Here is a 24,966-nt window from a genome sequence, read left to right as displayed (position 1 = left end):
CTGTCCCAGAGATAGGAAGCCTATGGCTTTCCAGATATTGTTGGACTACAGATCCCATCACACACATACACACACACACCAGTCAACCTCATTTTTGTGGAGCAGAAACAACTGGATGCAAAACTATTATGTGTGATAGTTCACTTTTCAAAGAATGCTAGCTACGTTGCATAGCAACCAGCTTCCAGAACCAACTGGCATTTTCTTATTGGTAGTAGTGATTTTATCTATACCATGCCCATCTGGCTGGGTTGCCCTGGTTTCTTTGGGCCGCTTCCAACACAGGAAAAAGGAAAGAAAATTTAAAGATTTATTGCAATATATCTTCTTTTATTGAAGAATAGACACTAGAATTGTGTTCCATATACCCAAGAAAATGTAAAAAATGCTTGGACACAAATACCCTCTATGTCAGTCTTTTCAGTGGTAGCACCCCATATAGAGTGCAGCATTTCATATCCTTTAAAAAAAATAATAATAATAATAATAATAATAATAATAATAATAATAATGAAAAATTCAACATACAGAGGTTCTATGTTTAATTATAAGAACATTTCAAATCCTGAACAGTTATTACAAGAAAAAAAATGGTTCATCTTATGCACCTCTTTGTCTTTAAACTTTTTCTGTCTTCTTTCAAGCATATTCATCTTTGGTTGTGCCTCCCTGACCCACATGTAACTTGTTCATTTATTCATCATCATCATCATCATCATCATCATCATCATCATCATTATCATCACCATTTATTGTATGAAATAAAAATTGTTGTTTGTTTTCTCTGCTTATAAGCACATTTCATGTAGGCGAATAGACGTGCCTTGAAAACCGTTATTTTTGTGAAATTTTGGCTGGCTTTTATTTGTGATACTTCAGTTGGCCTGGTAAAAGTATTACCCTACTTTGGATTTTGGACGTTTTTTAGGAGGCAGCACAGCTACCTTTAATTCTTTGTGTAACCTGGAAATATATTTTAAGATGAAGAGCAAGTAGTAACCTCTACTATCCCATTAATAATTTTTTACTATCCTTGACCATTAAAGTGACATATTGACAACATAAGGGTGCCTCCAGTCAGTCAGTATTTTGCATTTACCCAAAATGGCACCATCAACACACAAGAAGATGGTAGACTTGCAGGGACCCCAAAGTTGGTAGAAGTACACAATTTTTTTTAGGGAAAATACCCTAAGGCTGGGGGGAACCCCAAAACAGCCTTCTGGAATCTGCTCAGTGGTTCCATGGGATGTTTGCTGACAGATGGAATACAACAACTTGAATCCTGACTGGGTGCTACTCCACACTGCCACATTTTGTTGCAGGCCCCACTTGTCCAATGTGTTCAAGGTAAAGGTAAAGGGACCCCTGATCAGTAGGTCCAGTCACAGACGACTCTGGGGTTGCAGTGTTCATCTCGCTTTATTGGCCGAGGGAGCCAGCATACAGCTTCCGGGTCATGTGGCCAGCATGACTAAGCCGCTTCTCGCAAACCAGAGCAGAGCACGGAAATGCCGTTTACCTTCCCGCTGGAGCGGTACCTATTTATCTACTTGCATTTTGATGTGCTTTTGAACTGCTAGGTGGGCAGGAGCAGGGACCGAGCAACGGGAGCTCACCCCATTGCAGGGATTTGAACCGTCAACCTTCTGCTCGGCAAGCCTTAGGCTCTGTGGTTTAACCCACAGCGCCACCCACGTCCCTTGCTGTTCTTTAGGACCTCCCCATTTTAAATGTTCACTAAGACTGTCATGGAGCATTATCAGCACAGAATGCAGATGCTGATGAGAAAGTCTACTTACATCTCCATCCACTTCTCTCTCACTCGCTGAATGATCATGATCAAACCAAAGGAGATCACTATGCCTCTAGAGGACCAAGGAGGCAGCAGAGGGAGGTGTCACAATGAAGGGCGTGTCACAAGGACCTCCGCAACCTAGCAACCACCAGCACTCAACTGACACTACTCTCAACTGACACTACCAAGTTTGCTTATATAGCTTTTAATCCGTGTTCAGCCCCAACACATTTTAAAAGGGAATAGGATGTAAATCAGATCACCCAAAGGCCTGGTTAAAAAGGAATGACCGCTCCCCACTTAAAACGGGGGGCACCCTTTGCGTGGACGCGTGCAGCCCTGGATCTGGAGTGGCCCCATCAGCATAGGCTTTGCCCACACAATAGAGGGTGGATCTTACCTGGAAATCTTCACTTGGCTCCAGAGCTTCTCCCACCCTACCCACCCTCAGTTAATGTCTTCTTTTGCAGGTTAACTTTTCTTCATAGGTTTTGCAGGTTAACCTTTCTCCACAGGTATGCGGGCGCTGCTACGATAAGGTCGCTGTTAAAGGGCCAGAAAGGAATTTCCCTGCATTGGCAGGTTTCGCCAATTTCCCTGCATTGGCAGGTTTCGCCTTTCCCGTAGCAAAACGTCACAACTTTGGCGGTATCAGGCCTTGGGCGGAATCCTTTAGTCCATCTTCCTCTTTGCGGCGACGATACCAGGGTTCCCCGTTAAAGGGGTTTCTGAAGGGAGGCTTTGACCTTACGCCGAAAGGTCATCATTGCTCTCCACTGCGGCAGCAGCGTAACGGGGGCGGCTATCTCTGCTTGAACATATGTTCTCCAGAGCCAGCCCACCCCCCCACACACACACACTGGATAACCCTGATGCTCCCTAGGTCCCCGGCTGGGGACTGGGGAGGGAGAACGCCCAATGCCTGAGCCAAGGTCTACCCACATTTGAAATTTAATAAAGTTGTGGCCAATTTAATCCCATAGCACGTTGTCTAGAGTCGTTATTCCACTTGACGGGGGGGGACTGCGCGGGATCTGGGGACTCCGCCTGTCCACGCAATGCTTTTGCCTGGTGCCTAAAAGTGTATAATGAAGGTGCCAGGCAAACTTTCCTGGGAAGAGCATTCAACAGATGGGGAGTCACTGCAGAGAAGGCCCATCAAAAGGTGAGAAATGGGACTCACAGTACTAGGCTCTGTGGTTTAACAGCGCCACCCGCATCCAATGTGTTATATGGTGTTAAATACCATTGGTTTAATTATTTAATACAGTTCCATCTTGCTGAAAGGCAGCAGGCTGGGGGCTGGTCTGGTCAGTGCCTGGATGGGAGGCCTTTGGGTTCAGTGTTGAGAGAAAGAATGTAAATGTACTAAATTCAGTGGGGAATCAAGTGGCTCACTTTTGCTCTTCAGAGCATGCAAACTTACAATTCCATCCACTTTGTATCAAAAGCAAGCAATTATTGTTGTTGTTTTCATGTGGCTATTGCCTTGCTATTCATCATCCTGGCCAGTGGTTAGCATCCTGTCTATTTGAGTGGAAACAGATTTCTTTCCTCAGTTTTCAAGCTCTGCAGCATGGAGTCAAATGCAAAGCAGATAAGCTCCCACTCAGCATCAGTTCTAGCAGAAACCTGCCTACACACATACAAGCCATACCAGCATAATATGGGACTGTGGCGATCACACAGGGTCCCCGGACGTTTGACGGTCTATTGATCCCTGTGCCACCACTATGATCGCTTCCCCGCTGCCACCAACCCGTTTCTCTCAGGTACACACTGAGTCCAGACAGTTGTTAACATTAAACCAAATAAACAAGCTTATTTTATAAGCATTAACAAGTTTATGGTTTCAGATAATTTTTCTTGTCAGTTTCTTAACCTTAGTTTCTTTACCGGCCTATACCTTCCTAATACCTTCTAACTGATTATCCTAACTGTTTAACTGACTCCTCTTAACAGATTCTCTCACTCTCCCACATCAAACTAGCCCAACCCACAGACTTATTCTCCCTCTCCCTTCTCTAACTCCAGACTCACTTCTTAACAACTCTAATTCTAACTCTAACTCCTCCCCTTGGGTTCCTATTGGTTAAACATTTTACACTTAGTTAACCTTTTCCTTATGACCCAGTATGATGTCACACACCTAGGAGGGCAAACGCCACAAGGACATTTCAAGAGCAGAGAGGGTTGGGCTGAGCTGGCTGGTGACTAGATCCTGAGCTAGGTCTCACTGCTTTCGTGAAACAACATTGGTTCCAGTCAATGTAACAGCCCAGGGGTGGTGCAATTATTGGCCTGGATTGATCCCTAAAATCCTGCCCCATTTTTACCATGGCAGGGCTGCAGATGGGGTAAGGCAGGGAAGCTAAGATTGTGCCCTAAACTGGCAAAAGCTAGTGCCTCTGTTAGCATGCTGGGTTTTTGCTGCGGAGACCTGGATTCACATCCCTGTTCAACCAAGAAGTTCAAGGGTCCTTCACTGTCTGAACCCTGTCTTCCTCACCTGGTTATCTTTACGAGGATAAAGTGAGGTGCGTCACAGTCATGTATAGCATCTTCAGTTCATGCACTCCATTAGATTACATCTTTGTACATCGATGATGCACCTTCCAAGATTCCCCTCTGCTACATCACTGCCTATCTTGCTCTCGTAACCTCGGCTTTTCTGCTTCCCATCAAAACTTTACATGAGTCAGGGAAACACACAGCAACAACAACAACAACCATGGCCGGTTTTCAAACTCAGATTAAGTACTTACTTTTGTCACAGGCTTGAGCTAATTTCCTTAAACCATCATCACAAAATCACAGTGCTCAGGGGGATACTGTCTTGAATGCAGTCCTTTCTGACAGATGGAAGATTCCTTTCTTACAGCTTGTAAGCTCAAGGCTGACAAGAGACCTTTGGGGAACAATACTATTTCTTTCTAAGGCAGTACCAGCTACAGGTCAATTGTCATAATAACTAAAAACAAACAAAGAAAACAGCCATGTTCCTGCTGCCTTGTCTGGGCTCCTTAATTTTCACCCGAAGGGAGCATACAAGCCATACCGCAAATTAGCAAAACTGCCTATTATTTTTGCAGATGAGCATTTTGACCTCATTCGCCGTTGTCCGGCCTTCCTTTGATAGAAATATTTGTGTTCCTTGCTCTCAGCCATTTCCCCTCCTCCCTCAGAGCTCTTAACCATGCATTAAAGAAGAAAACTGGTAACCTTCAGTGATGCAGCTACTTACCTCCTAAACCACAATAATTAATCCCTAGTGGGTAACAAATACTACGCAATTTATTCTTATTTGGCTGCAGCTCGAAGGGACCTGGACTCTGAATTAGCAAACGCTTGGCGTTCAATCTGGAAAGCATATGTTTCCCTTCCATCATTCAATCCATCAAAATGCCAACCAGCTCTGGCTGCCGGCCCCCCTCCCCATCCAAAAGAGGGGAAAAAGAAAAGAAAAGAAAGAAAAGGTCTGGGAATGGCACTTTTTGATATTACTCATTAACATTAATGTCCTGGTATAAAGATATGTTTTATTTGCAGGTAACCAACAGGCTCATGGGCATCTGGGAACACTTTGAATGATTGCCAAAAGTCAGGGAGGAGGAGGGAAGAAAGAAAGAAACGTGGGTCAACTAATGATCAACATCCCCTTTTAATCAGATGAAGCTGTTGCAATGTGTCAATCCTCTAGGGGAACAAGGACCTTTCACCTCACCAAAGCCTGCAGTAGCATTTACCTATCCTTTTGCTTTGTGAGAAGACCAGTGGGTGAGGGCACGTTCGGGCACGCATATGATGCATTGCATGTAGCAGTTGAATCTGATAAGTTTAGACAAAGGATGTCAGAGTCCAGCACAGGGGGTTGCAAAACTCATCACAGCAAACATGATTTACTGTATTTTTTGCTCTACAGTGGTACCTCGGGTTACATACGCTTCAGGTTACATACGCTTCAGGTTACAGACTCCACTAACCCAGAAATAGTACCTCGGGTTAAGAACTTTGCTTCAGGATGAGAACAGAAATCGTGCTCCGGCGGCGCGGCAGCAGCAGGAGGCCCCATTAGCTAAACTGGTGCTTCAGGTTAAGAACAGTTTCAGGTTAAGAACGGACCTCCAGAACAAATTAAGTACTTAACCCGAGGTACCACTGTATAAGACTCACTTTTTTCCTCCTAAAAAGTAAGGGGAAATGTGTGTGCGTCTTATGGGGAGAATGCAGGCTGCGCAGCTATCCCAGAAGCCAGAACAGCAAAAGGGATCGCAGCTTTTGCTGCGCAGTGATCCCTCTTGTTCTGGCTTCTGGGATTCAGAAGATTTTTTTTTTCTTGTTTTCCTCCTCCAAAAACTAGGTGCGTCTTATCGTCTGGTGCATCTTATAGAGTGAAAAATACTGTAGTTTTAAACCAGGGCTGAGTCACACATGCAGGTGCATACCCGAGTCATTGTCTCCTGGTGACAAAGATGTGAACTGGCTCGGAAATGACTGGCAGAATCCGAGACCAGGGAGAAGAGTTGGTGGAAGAAGATTGGAAGAAATTTAAAATTTACTTACAGAAATATTGTAAAATTTTTGAAAGTTATTGGCATTGAAATGAACTGAAGGGGTTCTAGCAACAAGGTTAAAAATAAGATCGGATGGATAATTAGACAAATAAATTTGATATGAATTTGCTGAATTAATTAGTAACAGGGATACAAAAGAGGAGGATGTGAGGAAGTCAAGAAAGTAAGTGAATCAAAGATGAGAAGCAAAAAGAGGGATTTATGTGTTTTTCTTTTTCTTTGAAATGTCCTTTTTCTTTTCTTTTTTGAAATTATTTTTTCTTTATTTTTTATGTATTTTATAACTTTGTATTTTTGTGTATTCTTGTTTTCTCTTATGTTTGTTGTTCTTCTAAAACTTAATAAAATATTTATTAAAAAGAAAGAAAGATGTGAACTGGCTCGTGGTATAATTCAGCATATGTTCAGAAGTCCCAAAACTTTGCACCAGAGCACAGAGAGGAATTAGGATCATGGCAGCAAACCTAGTCTCAGATTCCATGTCTTGGGAGGTTATATGCACGGTCTGCAAAGTATCAGATTGTGCAAAGAGAGACTTCACGTGTGCTGGTTGTACAGGCCAAACGTAGCCTCTCCACGTGTTGAACTCATCAATGCATGGAGGCCGGGGCCAAGGGCCCAAAGTATTTTATATTTTGTTTTCTTTTGTTTTGTTTATATAATGATTAATTTATAAGATGGCTTCTAAGAGGTTTGCAAGCATAAAACCAATTACAAAAAATGAAACACACACAATTCAAACACACAATAGCACTATTTCATAAAAAAATGTTAAAAACAAACATCCACAAATGAAAGGTATAATAAAACAAGGGGCATTAAAAAAAACACCAGAACAACAATGAAAACAATTAAAGAGGGAGGTCTGCTTCTTGGCCTCGCTCCTCTCCAGCCTCTGCTTCTGCCTCTGATTCTGAACTGCTCTCTGTCACAGCTTCTTCCTGCTCACCAGACCCTTCTGAATTCAGCTTCTGAACCTCCTCCTCCCAGTCTGCTCCGTCTTCCCCCTCTGACCACTCATCATCATTCCACCACCAATCCCCTAGCTGTGAGCCTTCTTCCCTTAGGGTTTCCCTTGGGGCTTCCCCAGCTGCTGACTCTGTGGCGATCACACAGGGTCCCCGGACGTTTCACCATCTATGGATCCCTGTGCCACCACTTGATTTCTCGCTGCTGCCACCCAGGCCCTACCTGGTACAATACTGAGTCCAGTCAGGGTTAAATTGGAACATAAACTTCTGTTTATTTATTGCAGTGTGGTTTCATAAACGGTATCGGTCCATTACAATCATGGGGTGCCTATCCAGACCTATAACTTCCGCTACCTGCTCTCCCTCACTAAACCACCTCTCAGATATTTACTTGTCTTCCTAGCCCCTAACTGTTCCTGACTCAGCTTATTTCGCTACACTAATTCAACCTACCCACAGACTCTATCCAAATTCACTCCCACTCCAACCAACCACCCAACTCCCAACGAACTCTTCCCTTCGCCCCTCCCAGAGCTGGTTTTATAGTCCCTCTGACTCCACCCCCTGGATTCTGATTGGGTAACTTGTTTTACTATTTCACCTCCAGCACTCTCATATGTTAATGCCGCAGCCTCCCACTACTCCTATGAATCCAGCCGGTCCACAACAACTGACTAGGCCAGTGGTGGCAAACCTTTTGGAGGCCGAGTGCCCAAACTGCAACCCAAAACCTACTAATTTATCACAAAGTGCCTACACGGCAATTTAATGTGGGATAATAATTAATATACCATAATAAAATGAGCTGGGGGGGGACTGGCCTGAGTTATGGAGCTTTTGGGGGAGCATTGCCTTGAGTTTTTTGAGGGGCATTGCCAAGACTTGCACAGTATTTTGGGGGGAGCTTGGATCACAGTTGTTTTTTGGGGGGAGAAAAACATTCACACACATTATAAATGCTTCCTATGGCATGCGGAGCAGAAACAACATATAGAGCTTTGGGGGGCATTGCCCAGAGTTTTTTAAGGGGTTGCCAAGACTTGCAGAGCTTTGGGAGGGGCTGGGACGCAGGTGGCGCTGTCGGTTAAACCACAGAGCCTAGGACTTGCCGATCAGAAGGTCGCGGTTCAAATCCCTGCAACAGGGTGAGCTCCCGTTGCTCGGTCCCTGCTCCTGCCAACCTAGCAGTTCAAAAGCACGTCAAAGTGCAAGTAGATAAATAGGTACCGCTCCAGCGGGAAGGTAAACGGCGTTTCCGTGCGCTGCTTTGGTTCGCCAGAAGCGGCTTAGTCATGCTGGCCACATGACCCGGAAGCTGTACGCCGGCTCCCTCGGCCAATAAAGCAAGATGAGCGCTGCAACCCCAGAGTCGGCCATGACTGGACCTAATGGTCAGGGGTCCCTTTACCTTTACCTTGGAACACAGTTGTTTTTTGGGTGGGAGAAAAACACTCATACACATTATAAACTCTTCCTATGGCACGTGGAGCAGAAACATAGTTTCAAGGATCGCAGGCAGAAACCAATCAACGAAAACCCTTGACAAAGCCACCAATCACACACACCACAGCCTGCTGGCTGCAAAAAAAATCCCACCAATCGCCGGGGGCACGGGGAGGCAGGAATATAGCTGCTTTGCAGAGATAAACTTCCTCTAAGCTGCTGCCAGAGGGGTGTGAGTGGTTTACTCACGAGGAGGCGTGGGGGAAGCTGCTGCTCAATTTGAAAACCCCAAACAACGGCACTGCTGGCGTGATGGCACGTGCCAACGGAGAGGGCTCTGCGTGCCCACTCTGGCACCTGTGCCATAGGTTCACTGCCACTGGACTAGGCCTTCACCCCCTTGTCTTTGTCTTTTTCAGCTGCTGTATTTTATCAGTTCCCTGTGTGGAAGCCACAAACACTCCTATGTCCTTTGCCAGTGCCTTGCACATTGCCAGAATGAATTGATGTTAAACAGCAGCAGTGGTACACTCTTCAAACCCTGAAGATACAAGGCAAGTATATTTTTAGATACTTGCCGATATTTCTGAACTGGAGCACTGAGGTTCATTTGGTCACCCGCAGAATGCCAGCTCAGATAGACATTTACAATGGTGAGGGGAGAAGAGGGAAAGGAAGTTTCTGAGCAAAGTCTGTTTTAAAGCTCAGGCAGTCCTATGCTAATGACTATGGTCTTTCTGCTGAGCCTGTGGCAACTAAGTAGAGGAAATAATAATGGAGATTGAAAGGCATGCTGAAGTTGACCTTTCATAACCCATCCATTCTTTAGTAGAACATGATAGGTAATGGACACATCTGCTCTCAATACCAAATGCTAACAAGGAACCTGTGACTTTAACATCTGCAAGGGAAAGCAAAATTTGAAGAAAGGCCAAAAATGAACAGGTATTCACAGAACAGCATCAGGGCATCATTATGAAATGTTAAACAAACACGCATAATCAAGCAATGGGTCCGCTATTGACCCTCCTGAATGACGGCAAATTCTGGATATCGTACAGGTGCAGTACCTCTGGGAGACTCTGTTGGCCCTGAAAAGCTGCTCCAAAGGTGCAGGCATGGGGGTGGGGGGGGCTGTAAGAAGAATGAGAAGCTGTTGTTTCCTTCCCTTTGCAGAAGGGCAAGCTAGATCCATTCCATAGGATGTGGACTTCTCTCAGTACATAATGTAAGAGGTACACTTGATGTGTACATGGAGTGTAAGTGGTAGATTCCATAACAGTCCTTTCCCAATTCACCAACCCTGCTCCCCTACATCACATTCTTCAGCCCTATTTTGCTTTGTCCACGGATCCTGTCTATCTCCTCTATGTGCTCCTCCCAACCCCACCCCACTCCATCCTCCAGAAACACGACTCCTGTTGTGTTGTGTTTTGGGGTATCATTAGATAACCATTTTCATGGGTCATGAGATGAGGGCCAGAAAGTGGATAATTGAAACAAGGAAACTGTAGAATATGAGGCCACCACTTCGCCAAAGCTAAGTGGGTCCGTGTTTTTTCATCACCTGGACGGAAGACCTTCTGGGAACAAAGGCTGGTGACATATTGGGTCAGCCCTAACATTATCGTGTGGCTATGAAAACCACAGAGCCTAGGACTTGCTGATCAGAAGAACGGCGGTTCGAATCCCCGCAACAGGGTGAGCTCCTGTTTTTCGGTCCCTGCTCCTGCCAACCTAGCAGTTCGAAAGCACGTCAAAGTGCAAGTAGATAAATAGGTACAGCTCCGGCGGGAAGGTAAACAGCATTTCCGTGCACTGCTCTGGTTCGCAAGAAGTGGCTTAGTCATGCTGGCCACATGACCTGGAAGCTGTACGCCGGCTCCCTCGGCCAGTAAAGCGAGATGAGCACCGCAACCCCAGAGTCGGTCACGACTGGACCCTAATGGTCAGGGGTCCCTTTACCTTTACCTTATGAAATAGGAGTTAGAGGTGAAGGAGAAATTCAGTTCAGATTTTAATGTGAACCTGCTTAACTCCAAGTTCCCAAAGCAATGCGCAATACACTATCCTTTGAAATTCACTTTTCTCCAAGTTCTGTGATTGAGTTCCCAGAGAATGTGTGCAAAACTGCATATATTAAGAGAAAGCTTTATTATCCATTGGCATTTCACAAAATCCTACCCCTAATCTATAAAGAACCAGTATTCCTCTTTGCTGCATCTGGAATTGAATTGGCCAGATCCTGCAAAAGCGAGGAGGGTCCTCGACAGTGCAGGTGACAAAATTTTGGGAATTGCTTTGTCTGAAAAATTAACCCAATGTAGAAGAGTGGTCAAGATACAGGGAAGCATGAGAAGTTTGATTTAACATTGTTTCCCTTTCTCATCTATGTATGTCGATAGATATGCTGCTCTTTCGCCTTTTCCATGCCCCTGGGTGTCTTTATGGAGGGGGAATATATAGAGGCACACTCATCTAGATGGCTTTTATTTGGGAACTCTTTATAACAGTGCTGCAACAGTATGTTTATACTCCACACTTTGTTGTAACTTTCAGGTGATGTTCCTTTTCCTGAAACCATCGAAACTTTATTTTAAAAGTAGATTACAGGAAATTTCTTGGGGGGGAAAGATCTGTAAATAAGGCAAAACTGCACGGGGGAAAATGCAAACTTGGAGAAACATGCACTAAACTGCTGAAGAATTTTCATGAGGATTAAAAACAGACATGCAAAGTGATTTTAGGAATGTGGAGAACTGAACGTAAGACTTGAAAAATAAGAAAGTGAGATGAAAATGAAATTGACAGATTTGTCTGTTCCTATTCTAAGTCTCCCGGATCAGACAGCTTCAGCGTGGTTGTTGAGGTCTCTCCAAACCACTAGCCTGTGGTTCCTCAGCACCAAGCCCAAGTTCACGTACATGAGCTCAGGCTTTCTTGGACAACAAAATGATCAGTACACAAAGATCAAGTACCCCAGATCTATTCCAACTGCCTGGCTGGCTCTAGCTAAAAACGCTGAAAACTTAGCTGAACTAGAAACACTCAAAACTGTGACTCAGCTGCACAAGGACCCTGGAGAAGAAGATGGAATTCTTATGGGCTTCTGCAACTCTCATTCCCAAGCATTAAGCTCATGTTGATGCAGCTCTGAGAACCCAGGTGGACACAGGTAAGAGAAGACAACTCCTGCCACATCATCATCAACAACAAAATCTCTTATTTATCTGGTGGGAAAACATGGGTGGAAGAGAGTTCATCTCCCTTGCCATCTCTGAACTTTGAATTGCACCCCATCATGATGCTTTATAGCAGTTCAGAAGTAGACTCCGCATACAAGGCTGTGTGCATAGATAGTTTTGGGCTAGATTAGTCTTCTCCAATCTGGCGCCTTCCAGCTGCTGTTGAATTCTCAACTTCCATCTGGCTATCATGGCCAATAGATGATAGGAGTTGTAGTCTGAAGTCTGATGAGCACCATGCTGGGGAAGTTTGGGTTAAACGGGTTCACGGTATGAATCGGTAGTCTACACTGCTCTATATGTTTCTATACCTTCCACCTCTCCCCATGTAGTTTCAATCTTGTCCAATCTGTACCAGGCACCGTGAACTATTTGTTCCCCCTTTTCTGTTTGACATCCTCTTAAATATTTGAACACTGTCAACGTTCCCAGTGGTGGTGTGGAAGAGAGTATTAGTTTCCATTATATGGCACAGGACCGAATCTATGCCTCATGTAACTACCAGCTATTTGTTTTGCTGTAAATGACCATTTAATGAAGAAATATGGCGTTTCACATTTAGCTAACTATAAACAGCAGCCTGCCGGTAACTTAAAACTTTCAAAAGGACAAAGCTGGGAAAGGAAAAAACAGTCTTCAGAAAGTATTTCCTGTGTACCTTCGAGAGTCTTATCAGACCTGCATCTTTCACTCATATTTACTTTTTGTCTTCTTTAAGAACACTTGTGGAACTGACAAAGCCATCAATAAGAGCACACATGAAAGGAGGGATGAAAAATAAGCTGTCTAAAGAGCACTACACGGCAGGAAACTTATTAGCATTTATTGCATGGTTTCGGGTTACAAGTGGCTGCTTTGAAAGAATAGGATTTATATGAGTGGTGTATGTCAGAGCACTACAAAAGTTAGGCTAGGGATATCTGCTGAGAATACCTTCTGCAAAAATCTTCTGGATAGCTAGAAAGGTAGTATAACCTTGCTAAACTATATCACTTTTAAGAAGAGTTCTGTCACCTTTCTAAAAGCTGTTTTTAATACTCCGGTGCAAGGAAACACCATGGAATCTGCGCCATTCACATTGAGAGGAATGCTAGTCTTTATCCCATCTGAAGATTGCAGCGATGCACCCTACATCCCAGTCCTTGCAAAGAAAACAACAAACAACAACACAACAACAACCACAGAACACCCCTACATCTCACAAAGAGGACCACAGTTTTCCAAAAGCGTCTTGGCACAACTGGGAGGGTTCTGAGCTAGGTTTCTGGCCAAGTCACAAACCTCACTCCCACATCAATAGAATCAGATTGCTACTGAAGTGAAGTTGAGGGAGGGAATTTTGTGAACATCTTCTTTGTTTCCCCACTTGCAGTTCCAAAAAGACATGGATTTGCTGCAGCTCCTAAGCAAAGCGCTCAATTAACTGAGGTTGAATTGGCAGATTTTTCATTCTCTCTGGATATATACAAGGTCATCACCTAAGCTTCAGTGAAACACTATGGGCCACCCCATAATTTGTTTATAATTACTTCATACTCCTTGTGTATATCGCTCCATAACGTATGCAAAGCATTTGCTGCTAAAAGGTTAGCTTGGCTCACAGGGAGTCTTATATGTGCTTGCATATGAAACGTTAAACATTTAAACATTTAAAAACTTCCCTATAGAGGGTTGTACAGTTACTTATCTCCTTGGCTCGGAGGTGGCATAACTCCATACCCTCCAGCATTTCTCCAATGAAAATAAGGAAGTCCTAAGGAAAAGCAGGACATTCCAGGATCACATCAGAAACTGGGACAGCTTCTGTAAATCCAGGGCTGTCCCTGGAAAATAGGGACGCTTGGAGGGTCTGCTGTGATGCTTAGTCCTAGTAAACTCTGACCAGGGAGATCTGCCCTTTTAAAATCTGTTTGGGCCCATAGCCAACGGCTCCCCTTGTGGGGTCCAGAGCCAAAATGCCCCCTGAAATTCATCTCTCTTTCTCGGGGCTCATCTGCCCCCTAACCGCCTCAAAACAACACCCCACCATTTCTTCTACCTCTTTATGTTAAAAGCCAGTAGTGTGTTGTATAGCACTTCATCCTGAGGCCTGTCTTGCTCATCTTGGGATGCTTTAATCCTCAAAGACATGGATTACAAGCCATATAAGGAAACTTGGTTGTGTCAGTTGAGAGTAGTGTCAGTTGAGTGCAGGTGGTTTCTAGGTTGCGGAGGTCCTTGTGACACGCCCTTCATTGTGACACCTCCCTCTGCTGGCTCCTTGGTCGCTAGGGCTCTAGAGGCATAGCAATCTCCTTTGGTTTGATCATTCAGCGAGAGAGAAAGTAGATGGAGATGTAAGTAGACTTTCTCATCAGCATCTGCGTTCTGTGCTGGTAATGGTCCGTGATCATCAGTCTTGGGGAACATTTAAAAAGCAGGACATTCCAGGATCACATCAGAAACTGGGACAGCTTCTGTAAATCTGGGACTCTCCCTGGGAGATAGGGGCACTTGGGGGGCCTGTTACCTGGCCTTTGACACCAGAGAGTTGTATTTTCAAGACTCGCCCTGTTGACACCCAATGCCCTTTTGTGTTGGAGTGGGTGTTACTGGGTTGTTTTTGTTTTTATTATGTATTTTGTATTTTTATATTGTGATCTTATCCTGTGAACTCCCCTGAAACCTGTGGGTATAGGGCGGTATAGAAAATTAATTATTAATAACAACAATAATTTTATGTGGTTGTAACCTGCCCTGGGACCTGCTGGTGAAGGAGGGTAATAAAATGAATAAACACGCAAGGGGTGGTTTCTGGTTTTCCACTGTTCAACAATATAGGACCAAAGAGGCAGAGAGGAAGATTAGATAGCTAATGCTCAGTAGGTGCAGGAACAACGGAAGCTTGAATATAAAGGGATAAATTTCATTTTACATACTTGTAAAAAGCTGGACATGGATTAAAAGCCATATAAGCAAACTTAGTAGTGTCAGTTGAGAGTAGTGTTAGTTCAGTGCTGGTGGTTGCTAGGTTGCAGAGTTCCTTGTGACTTGCCCTTCATTATGACACCTCCCTCTGCTGGCTCCTTGGTCACTAGGGCTCTAGAGGCTTAGCGATCTCCTTTGGTTTGATCATTCAGCGAGTGAGAGAGAAGTGGATGGAGATGTAAGAAGACTTTCTCATCAGCATCTGCATTCTGTGCTGATAATGCTCTCTGACAGTTTTAGGGAACATCTAAAATAGGGAGGTCCTCATGAGAAGAGAAGACTCCCTGGAAAAGACCCTGGTGTTGGGAAAGATGGAGGGCACACGGAGAAGGGGATGACAGAGGACGAGATGGTTGGACAGTGTTCTCGAAGCTACCAGCATGAGTTTGACCCAACTGTGGGAGGCAGTGGAAGACAGGAGTGCCTGGCATGCTCTGGTCCATGGGGTCACCAAGAGTCGGACACGACTAAACGACTAAACAACAACAACAACAAGGAAATCTGGGGCTGTCCCTGAGAAATAGGGGCATTTGGAGGGTCTGCAAAAGTGTAAGAGTATACATACTTTATGTAGGAAAGTGTGCAATCATGTAGTTTTGTCCACTCAGACTGAAGCCTTTTGCTCTGTTGTGACTGATAGAAATGTACCAAAGAAAGGTCAATGGCCCGGGGGGTGGGGGAGGGAGCTATTTTCCAAAGCCACTGGGATACTTCCTGTCAGTTTGCCTAATTAAGTATTACAGTATTTAAGTTACAAAATTGTAGATTATTTTTACAGGTGCCATTTTAAATAGAATATGAAATTTCTTGACATTACATCAGCCAAACCCGCAAAGCCCAGCTGCACTCGCTCTTGCACATGTGATGCACATGGCTGAAATCTTGTACTATGACATCATGGGCTACAAAAGCACACATAATATAAATAGACGATGTAATAGTCGAGAAAGCGCTGCAGAACTGGCTTCTCCTTAAAGCTGCCCATGAGAGATCTAACAGGAACATGGAAATGTAAACTCTTAAAAGAGTTCAGATGGAGAATCCAAAGAAAGGTCATTCATAAGAGCAGGTGGAGGTCATATGAGCAGTGCTACATTGCCCTCCAGTGGGCAATGACTGTCTATATAACTAGTGATCAATGCAAAACAGTTGTGAAGCTAAACTACTCCGACAGCTGTAGAGAGAGGGGGGTAGAGAGAATTGTTCACAATGGCAATATGCTAAAGACGTCAGATCAATTAAGTAGCACCTCTCTTTTAATATTAGATTGGCGTTCTCTGTGCAAATCAGCAAAATATTTAAAGAGGTGACTTTTGGAAGAGTTTTTAAAGTATAATATTATTCAGTTATTTCATTGTTATGGTCTTCCAACAGATAGTGGCCACATTATTGCTGTTGCAAAGACACGGACAACTTTTCGAAACTATTTTTAAAAGCACCTTTGGGTCAGTTGTTCATTCCTTGAACTAAGAGACTTGTTTTGATGCTGTTTTTTTCAGTGCAAATTCCTTTCCTTTTCGCATTTAAACATGCTCATGTCTAACCTCCAGATTCTGGAAGAGGGGGAAATGTCAAGGAATATGGAAATCCAAACTGTCTGGAATTATTAGGTTCAGGACTATTCGTTTCACAATTTGGAACCTCTAACAGGCAACAACATCATGTGTCTGGAACCGAAGTCTCCAAATGTTGGCGGTTCCACTGCATAATTTCTGAAATCTCAAAAATAGGTTGAAATATGTAATTGAGTGGTTAATGCACCAGCTTTCTTCATTTGATTCTTGTAGAATGTGCAGCTGTCTAAGGGAAACGCTTGATCCTTCAGAACTAGCACTGTAGGTTTGAAATATGGAAAATGTAACTCATGTGTAAACAATTAAAAACATAACTTTGTGCTAACGAGGGGGTATGGATTGGCGACCAAAGCACTAAAGCTGAGTGACCTGCACTCTGGAGTCATGGACTGTAACTATACACACAAGCCACACTCCCAAGGTCAGTCCCGTGTCTCTAAGTAAACTGTAGGCATCACAAACATGGAGCTTCGGCTAGGTTTCTCTCTCTCTCTCTCTCTCTCTCTCTCTCTCTCTCTCTCTCTCCACATACACACATGGTAGAATTCTAAGCTGCCACCATCCTTCTTTCATTTTGTCTTTACAAGTGTTTTGCCACTGTCAGAGGAAATAAAAAGGGCAAAGGGGTTTAGTGGCTATGGGGCTCAATGCAGTCTTTACAAAAACACACAAATAATGGATAGAATTCACTGCCACAAGATGTGGCAATGGCTGGCTTAGATGGCATTTAAAGACAGGTAACTTTGTGGAAGGGGCGCAGGTGGCGCTGTGGGTTAAAGCCTCAGCGCCTAGGGCTTGCCGATCGAAAGGTCGGCGGTTCGAATCCCTGCGGCGGGGTGCGCTCCCGCTGCTCGGTCCCAGCGCCTGCCAACCTAGCAGTTCGAAAGCACCTCCGGGTGCAAGTAGATAAATAGGGACCGCTTACCAGCGGGAAGGTAAACGGCATTTCCGTGTGCGGCTCTGGCTCTGGCTCTGGCCAGAGCAGCGATGTCACGCTGGCCACGTGACCCGGAAGTGTCTCCGGACAGCGCTGGCCCCTGGCCTCTTAAGTGAGATGGGCGCACAACCCCAGAGTCTGTCAAGACTGGCCCGTACGGGCAGGGGTACCTTTACCTTTACCTTTAACTTTGTGGAGGGATGCGGGTGGCGCTGTGGGTTAAACCACAGAGCCTAGGACTTGCCGATCAGAAGGTTGGCGATTCGAATCCCCACTACAGGGTGAGCTCCCATTGCTCGGTCCCTGCTCCTGCCAACCGAGCAGTTCGAAAGCACCTCAAAGTGCAAGTAGATAAACGGCATTTCCGTGCGCTGCTCTGGTTCACCAGAAGGGGCTTAGTCATGCTGGCCACATGACCCGGAAGCAGTACACCGGCTCCCTTGGCCAATAAAGCGAGATGAGCACCACAACCCCAGTCGGTCCAGTCGGTCACGACTGGACCTAATGGTCAGGGGTCCCTTTACCTTTACCTTTAACTCTGTGGAGGTTAGATGCATCACTGGCTGTTTGTAATGATGGCTGCCTGTCTCCTTCAGGTACATTATTCTCTGAAGGCTGCTTCGTGTTACACACACATATCTGCACACATGATAAAACCAGGCTGAAAATTTCCTCTGCATCAACCCTCCTCCCCATTTTCTCATCAATTAACAACCAGAGAGAGAACATTTTGGGGAAATTCTTATGATGGGGTGTGTACATTACTTTCAAGGTGACTGAGGGATTATGCCAGTGCCCTGTCTTTTATTATACAAATCGTTTCTCCAGTGGTTGGCATTCTGCAGCCTTCTCAGATGTGCGAAAGCCTCATGATATCCCCAGCTGGGCTTTCCTATGAGTGAGGGGAAGTGGGGAAGTTATCTAAGTTTTTTTTTTAAAGGTAAAGGACCCCTGGGCGGTTAAGTCCAGTCAAAGGCGACTATGGGGTTGCGGCGCTCATCTCGCTTTCAGGCTGAGGGAGCCAGCGTTTGTCCACAGACAGCTTCCCGGGTCATGTGGCCAGCATGACTAAACTGCTTCTGGCACAAGAGAACACCATGACGGAAACCAGAGCCCACAGAAATACCATTTGCCTTCCTGCCACAGTGATACTTATTTATCTGCTTGCACTGGCATGCTTTCAAACAGCTAGGTGGGCAGGAACTGGGACAGAGCAACAGGAGCTCACTCCGTCACCGAGATTAGAGCCACGACCTTCTGATCGGCAAGCCCAAGAGGCTCAGTGGTTTAGACCAAGTGCCACCCGTGTCCCTAAAGAAGTTATCTACTGTTCTCCTGACAAGTTTATTGCTTGTCCCCATGAGGTATTTGTTTGTTTGTTTGTTTGTTAAGGAAAAGGAGGAACTTTCCTTAAAAACAAAATCAGCGAGTGCACCAATCTCAGGTGTATGGTAGTCAGGGTCACCCAGGGCCATAGTGTGGGGCAGCATGGGGGCCAAAGCCCTGGGCACAAAAAAATTAGGGGGCAAATTTTAGGTGCCCCCATGCAGGGATCCCCATCCTGCCTTGCTTGCTGCCAGGGGTCTCTGAACCCCAGAGCCTGGCCTGGCTTTGCCCCTGTGTCCCCAGTCCCCAGCCCCCTCACTGAATGGCTGCCTGCAGTGTCGGGGAGATTTGCCCTCCAACAGCTTGGCTCCAGTGGCCAGTGCTGAGCTCCATGAACCCTCAACAATATGTGCAGCTGGCAGCATTGATGGCAAAGGCTGGCATGGTGGGTTCTGTTGTCCTCTGCCCACTATGCACACAAACCCTGGGCACTAAAATAGGACGCAATGCCCTGTTGCCACCAGCTTCTTGCACTTCCGTTAAAGCCCTGGGGGAAGAGGTGATGGCGTTTCCAAACCAGGAAGTGCAGGCAGCCAGTGAAGCAGGAGAGCACTGGAGAAATATTAATGGAAACGCACCACCCTTTGCCACCTCACAATGATTAGCTGCTGTCCCATCTTCATATTTAGCTGAATGTGGCTTTAGCGCTGTAAATGATTTGCCACTGAAGAAAATAAATCAACTGGATATCACTAAACGAGGAGACTTGAGACTGAAGCTGACTAAATTGGAGCCTAATACAAAATCTCTCTGCAGCAAGCATGAAGCACAAGGATCTACTTTAATTTACTTATCTTGAGGTGAGCTCGAATTGTATTCTGAATTTGTTAGGTACCTTTATTTTATGATATAGCAATTAAAATGACCAAAGTAGGAATATTTGCATCCCAAAACAAAGTCGGAACCTGTTGAGATGTAAGCCTGCAAAGAAGGCGTTACTTCCTATTTTATCACTAACACAAACCTTTTGACCCCCATGCCCTCAGTTTTTTTCCCCCATGTACAGCTAAAAACATACCTGTTTATCTGAGCCTTTAGAAAGAGGTGGCCAGGGCCACTGTTATATTACTTCTGCTTACTGGAATGTACCGGTTTTGTTGTTTTATTGCAGATTTAATACGAGTGTTATAAACGTTTTATTCTGTTATTATGCTGGAATTCTATGCGTGTCGCCCTGGGCTCCTTGGGGAAGGGCGGGGTAAAAATGCAACTTACCAATGAAAATGTATAATAAATGTTTTGCAGCCTCATTCAGCTGCACTACGCAAGGTGGTGTCTCTTAGTTGTGTCTCTTAGCATCCTTGCAGGTAAGTTGTGGTGTCTCATCCTTGCTCTGTAAACATGTGGGTATCCTAAGTGACCTATCAAGTCGCTTTGCACAGTCCTTTCGGCCACGCTGAGAAAGGAACGTGTTGAAAATCTGCTCTTTCTACAGGATTTCACTCCAGGGACTTCTTCTTCTTCTTTTTTTTTTTTAATAACTTCAAATCAGAAAAATCAAAGCTTTAACAAACGAAAATAAAATGCTGGGGATATGACCCCCACCGTGGCCTGAAACCAAAGCAAATGTTTGCAGGAACTCCTGAGAAATGAAACTGCTGAGCTCACAACATTCTAATTATAACATTCGAAAAAAATTTTTGGGAAGGTTCATAAAAGGGGTAGAAGTTGTGGAAGTGAACACACACAAAGGCTTTGCCTTAGGAAAGCTGACTGAGAAAGGAATGCCGAATGCCCCCGAGGAATTTGGACTAGAATTCTACAACGTAAAAGAAATCTACTTGCGGGGTTGTGGAGGGCGGGGGGGGGGGGGGCGGAGTGGGAGCTACTTAAAAGCCAGATGGAGAGATCATAACTGAAATTCATTCTGGTTAAATATAAACAAGCCGGGGGGGTGGTAGGGGGGCGGCAGCAGAGGCTGGTGTGGTCACACAGGGACGTAAAAGCTTCATATATAGTGTATGCAATAAGCTGAAAAGAGAGCTTTTAAAATATAACTAGGACTGGGAATTGCAATTTTTTAAAAAATAGGCAGTAGCTAGTTAAAATGAGTAATTAGAGGGGCAAAGGGAAGTAATGAACATTAAACATCAGCTGACCATAGAATGGCGACAGGGATATATAGAGAAAAGCAACTACTTAAAAAGAATGCTTATTAAAATGATGGAGTTGGGAAAATAGCTCAAATCTAGTTCCCTGAATGATGAGAAGATGAGAGAGGAAACACTATAGGGTTTGGTTACCTTTAGATGATGGCATTTCATGATTCTAAATGGATATTGTACCAATGTTTTATGTGTTTGATTTCAATTCCACCTTAGAGTCTTAAGGGAAATTACGTGCAAAATTCATAAAATGTACATTGCATATATAAAACTTCCATTGAGACTGCTGAGATGTCATCAACAGCCATCAACCATAGCAGGGCTTGCTACCTTGACCTGCACTATTACAGGAGTCCTGTGAGTCCAACTTGTACAGTTTATTAGATTATCCCCATATTGTGTAAATTCGAATTTACAGGGGCATAGCATCAAGGCTGGTGTTGTTCGCGGGTCACGTCATATGGACTACGCAAATTTGATGGGAATGCAAGCAGCTACAAATCCTCAGTAAAGACGTATGTGGAGAATCCCAAAGTCACTTGGGAGCTGGTGGTGGGTGGAGCCATAACCCAAGGTGGATGGAGTCTGCAGCACTGTAGAAAGGTAAAAGGTAAAGGACCGCTGGATGGTTATGTTGAGTCAAAGGCGACTTTGGGGTTGCGCCACGCATCTCACTTTCAGGCCGAGGGAGCTGGCGTTTGTCCACAGACAACTTTCCAGATCATTTGGCCAGCATCACTAAACCGCTTCTGGTGCAACAGGACACCGTGACAGAAACCAGAGCACACAGAAATGCCATTTACCTTCCCGTTGCAGCAGTACCTATTTATCTACTTGCACTTTGTGCTTTCGGACTGCTAGGTTGGCAGGAGCTGGGACAGAGCAATGGGAGCTCACCCCATCGCGGGGATTCGAACCGCCGACCTTCTGATCAGCAAGCCTAAGAGGCTCAGTGGTTTAGGGTGTGAGTGGTGATCCTGAAAGAGATAGAAAGAGATCCTAAGAGCAGGGCAGAGAGTAGAAAGTAGAAAGAGAGAGAGGGAGGGAGGGAGAGAGAGGGGGGGTATTCTGCTCTACATCTTTCCCCTACTCTGCCCATTTCTGTCTCTATGCGCACACCCCAACACATCAGCTGGTTAGCTCCGTTGGTTAGAGCATGGTGCTGATAAGGTTGCAGGTTCAATCCCAGCTGCATATTCCTGCATTGCAGGGGTTGGGCTGGATGACCCCCAGGGTCCCTTCTACCTCTATGATTCTATGAACACACACCTCCTTCAGTGCCAAGCATTCCTTTTTTAAGGGACAAAGGAGTGTTTGAGAAAAGCAACAGAGGGTCATCCTTTGCTCTCTCGGAAGCAGCTTCTGAGGTGCTGTTTCATTTCCTTTGATGTCCTTTTCTTCCTCAGCTCTGCCCCAGTATTTTCCATATCACATGTCCATCACATTCCCATCACTCCCGGGGGACCAGTTATATTTGCACCCAAAGCACATGCAGGGAAGGAGCCCCATGCACAAGCTGTGGGTGGCCGGATAACCTATGTTTAAAAGTTTAAATATCTATATTAGGGGTACAGAGGCAGTTCTGCAGCCCTCAGACTGGTTCATAAAGGGATCTGCAGGACGGTGAATTCTGAAGTGGAATCGTGACTCTATCCACGTCAGGATTCAGGAATGAATCCTGTTAGTGAGGAGAGAGTTTACTGGCCTCTCCAGCAAAAAGAGCTGGGAAAGAATCTATACAGGCATTTTGTTGTTTAGTCATTTAGTTGTGTCCGACTCTTCATGACCCCATGGACCAGAGCATGCCAGGCACTCCTGTCTTCCGCTGCTTCCCGCAGTTTGGTCAAACTCATGTTGGTAGCTTTGAGAACACTGTCCAGCCATCTCGTCCTCTGTCATCCCCTTCTCCTTGTGCCCTCCATCTTTCCCAACATCAGGGTCTTTTCCAGGGAGTCTTCTCTTCTCATGAGGACCTCCCTATTTTAAATGTTCCCTAAGACTGTTAGAGAGCATTATCAGCACAAAATGCAGATGCTGATGAGAAAGTCTACTTACATCTCCATCCACTTCTCTCTCGCTCCCTGACTGATCAAACCAAAGGAGATCGCTAAGCCTCTAGAGCCCTAGTGATCAAGGAGCCAGCAGAGGGAGGTGTCACAATGAAGGGCGTGTCACAAGGACCTCCGCAACCTAGCAACCACCAGCACTCAACTGAACTACTCAACTGACACTACTAAGTTTCCTTATATGGCTTTTAATCCATGTTCAGCTTTTTACAAGTATGTAAAATGAAATTTATCCCTTTATATTCAAGCTTCCGTTGTTCCTGCACCGAGTTAGCATTAACTATCTAATCTACCTCTCTGCCTCTTTGGTCCTATATTGTTGAACAGTGGAAAACCAGAAATCACCCCTTAAATGTTTATTCATTTTATTCCTCTCCTTCACTAGCAGGTTCCAGGGCAAGTTACAGCCATCTAAAATTGTTGTTGTTGTTGTTAATTAAATATGTATACCGCCCTATACCCACTGGTTTCAGGGCAGTTCACAGGATAAGATCACAATATACAAATACAAAATACATAATAAAAACAAAAACATCCCAATAACCCCCCCCAACACAAAAGGGTATTGGATGTCAACAGGTCCTCTGTCGTCCCCTTCTCCTTGTGCCCTTCATCCTTCCCAACATCAGGGTCTTTTCCAGGGAGTCTTCTCTTCTCATGAGGTGGCCAAAGTATTGGAGCCTCAGCTTCAGGATCTGTCCTTCCAGTGAGCACTCAGGGCTGATTTCCTAAAGAATGGATAGGTTTGATCTTCTTGCAGTCCATGGGACTCTCAAGAGTCTCCTCCAGCACCATAATTCAAAAGCATCAATTCTTCGGCGATCAGCCTTCTTTATGGTCCAGCTCTCACTTCCATACATCACTTCTGAGAAAACCATAGCTTTAGTTATACGGACCTTTGTGGGCAAGGTGATGTCTCTCCTTTTTAAGATGCTGTCTAGGTTTGTCATCACTTTTCTCCCAAGAAGCAGGAGTCTTTTAATTTCGTGACTGCTGTCACCATCTGTAGTGATCGTATCTGCAGTATTTGCTTGGCGACGAAGAACAGCGTTAACATTAAAATGCAACATTTTTTTGCAGATATTTAAAACGCAAAATCAACAACTGATAAAATAATTAAATGCAATGTGAAAAAGTCTCCACAGCATCATAATAAAATACCCTCATCACTAAAAAAAAAAAAATTCACTTCTTAGTCCTCTAGCTGATGTAATTAAGAAATGAGTCCACAGTTTGCCCACTTGTGAAGGGGAGGCAAGGAAGACGCAAGCATTCTATAAATAGAGACTAAACTACAAAGTTCCTGATAGAACAAATTCTCAAACAACTGAGTTCCCCAGCTACAATATCCAGCAGAATAAAATTCTCTTTGTAAAACCAGCCTTTTCAACCTGCAAGCCTTGTCCTGTTACGTTCTGGAATTGCGGTTGTATGAGAAACTTTTTAAGAAGTTTTTAAAGGTGCTTCACACGATTATTTTTTTAATGGGCATTTAAAAAGATTGCTTAAAACAGTCATTAATCAGGGCTACGGCTAAAACATCTCAGAAATGGAATATCACTTAACAAGCCAGCAATTAGCAGATTAACAGTTCTGTTGCTTTTGAATGTTTTCCCATTCTATGACCTAAGAAAATACCAATGCGCTCTCAGAAAAACACTCTGCTGCTCAAGAAAGAGGATTGTGGACTTTTGCAGCAAAATCAAGCTCTTCTAGAAGTCACAGTGCATTTAGCAGCACGGAGCTAAAATGCATTTGATGTTCTGTCCCTATCAATTTGGAAGGAATGCTATGGCAAGGGTTCCCTATCGATGGAGACAGCAGATGAGAAGGCACGAGGCTGGAAAAGCTCCAGTGTTTAAGCACAGTATATAGTACTTAAGCAACTGGTACCTGGATA

At 44.7% G+C, this 24,966-nt stretch overlaps 2 long non-coding RNA genes across 2 annotated transcripts in view; both read right to left on the bottom strand.

The window, feature by feature from the left end:
- The window catches only part of LOC307212749, a 63,158-nt gene extending 49,013 nt beyond the window's left edge, over positions 1–14,145 (bottom strand). The window contains exon 1 of the long non-coding RNA XR_013837170.1: positions 14,070–14,145. This is a non-coding gene — a long non-coding RNA (uncharacterized lncRNA). The remainder of the gene's footprint in view (positions 1–14,069) is intronic.
- LOC307212810 overlaps positions 1–24,966 on the bottom strand; it is a 571,259-nt gene that overhangs the window by 520,860 nt on the left and 25,433 nt on the right. The gene's annotated exons all lie outside the window — the stretch shown is intronic.

This window comes from Podarcis cretensis, assembly GCF_951804945.1.
Source record: "Podarcis cretensis genome assembly, chromosome: 3".
NCBI lineage: Eukaryota > Metazoa > Chordata > Lepidosauria > Squamata > Lacertidae > Podarcis > Podarcis cretensis.
The sequence above is the reverse complement of the archived record's forward strand: the minus strand, read 5'-3'. Positions and strand labels throughout refer to the sequence as shown.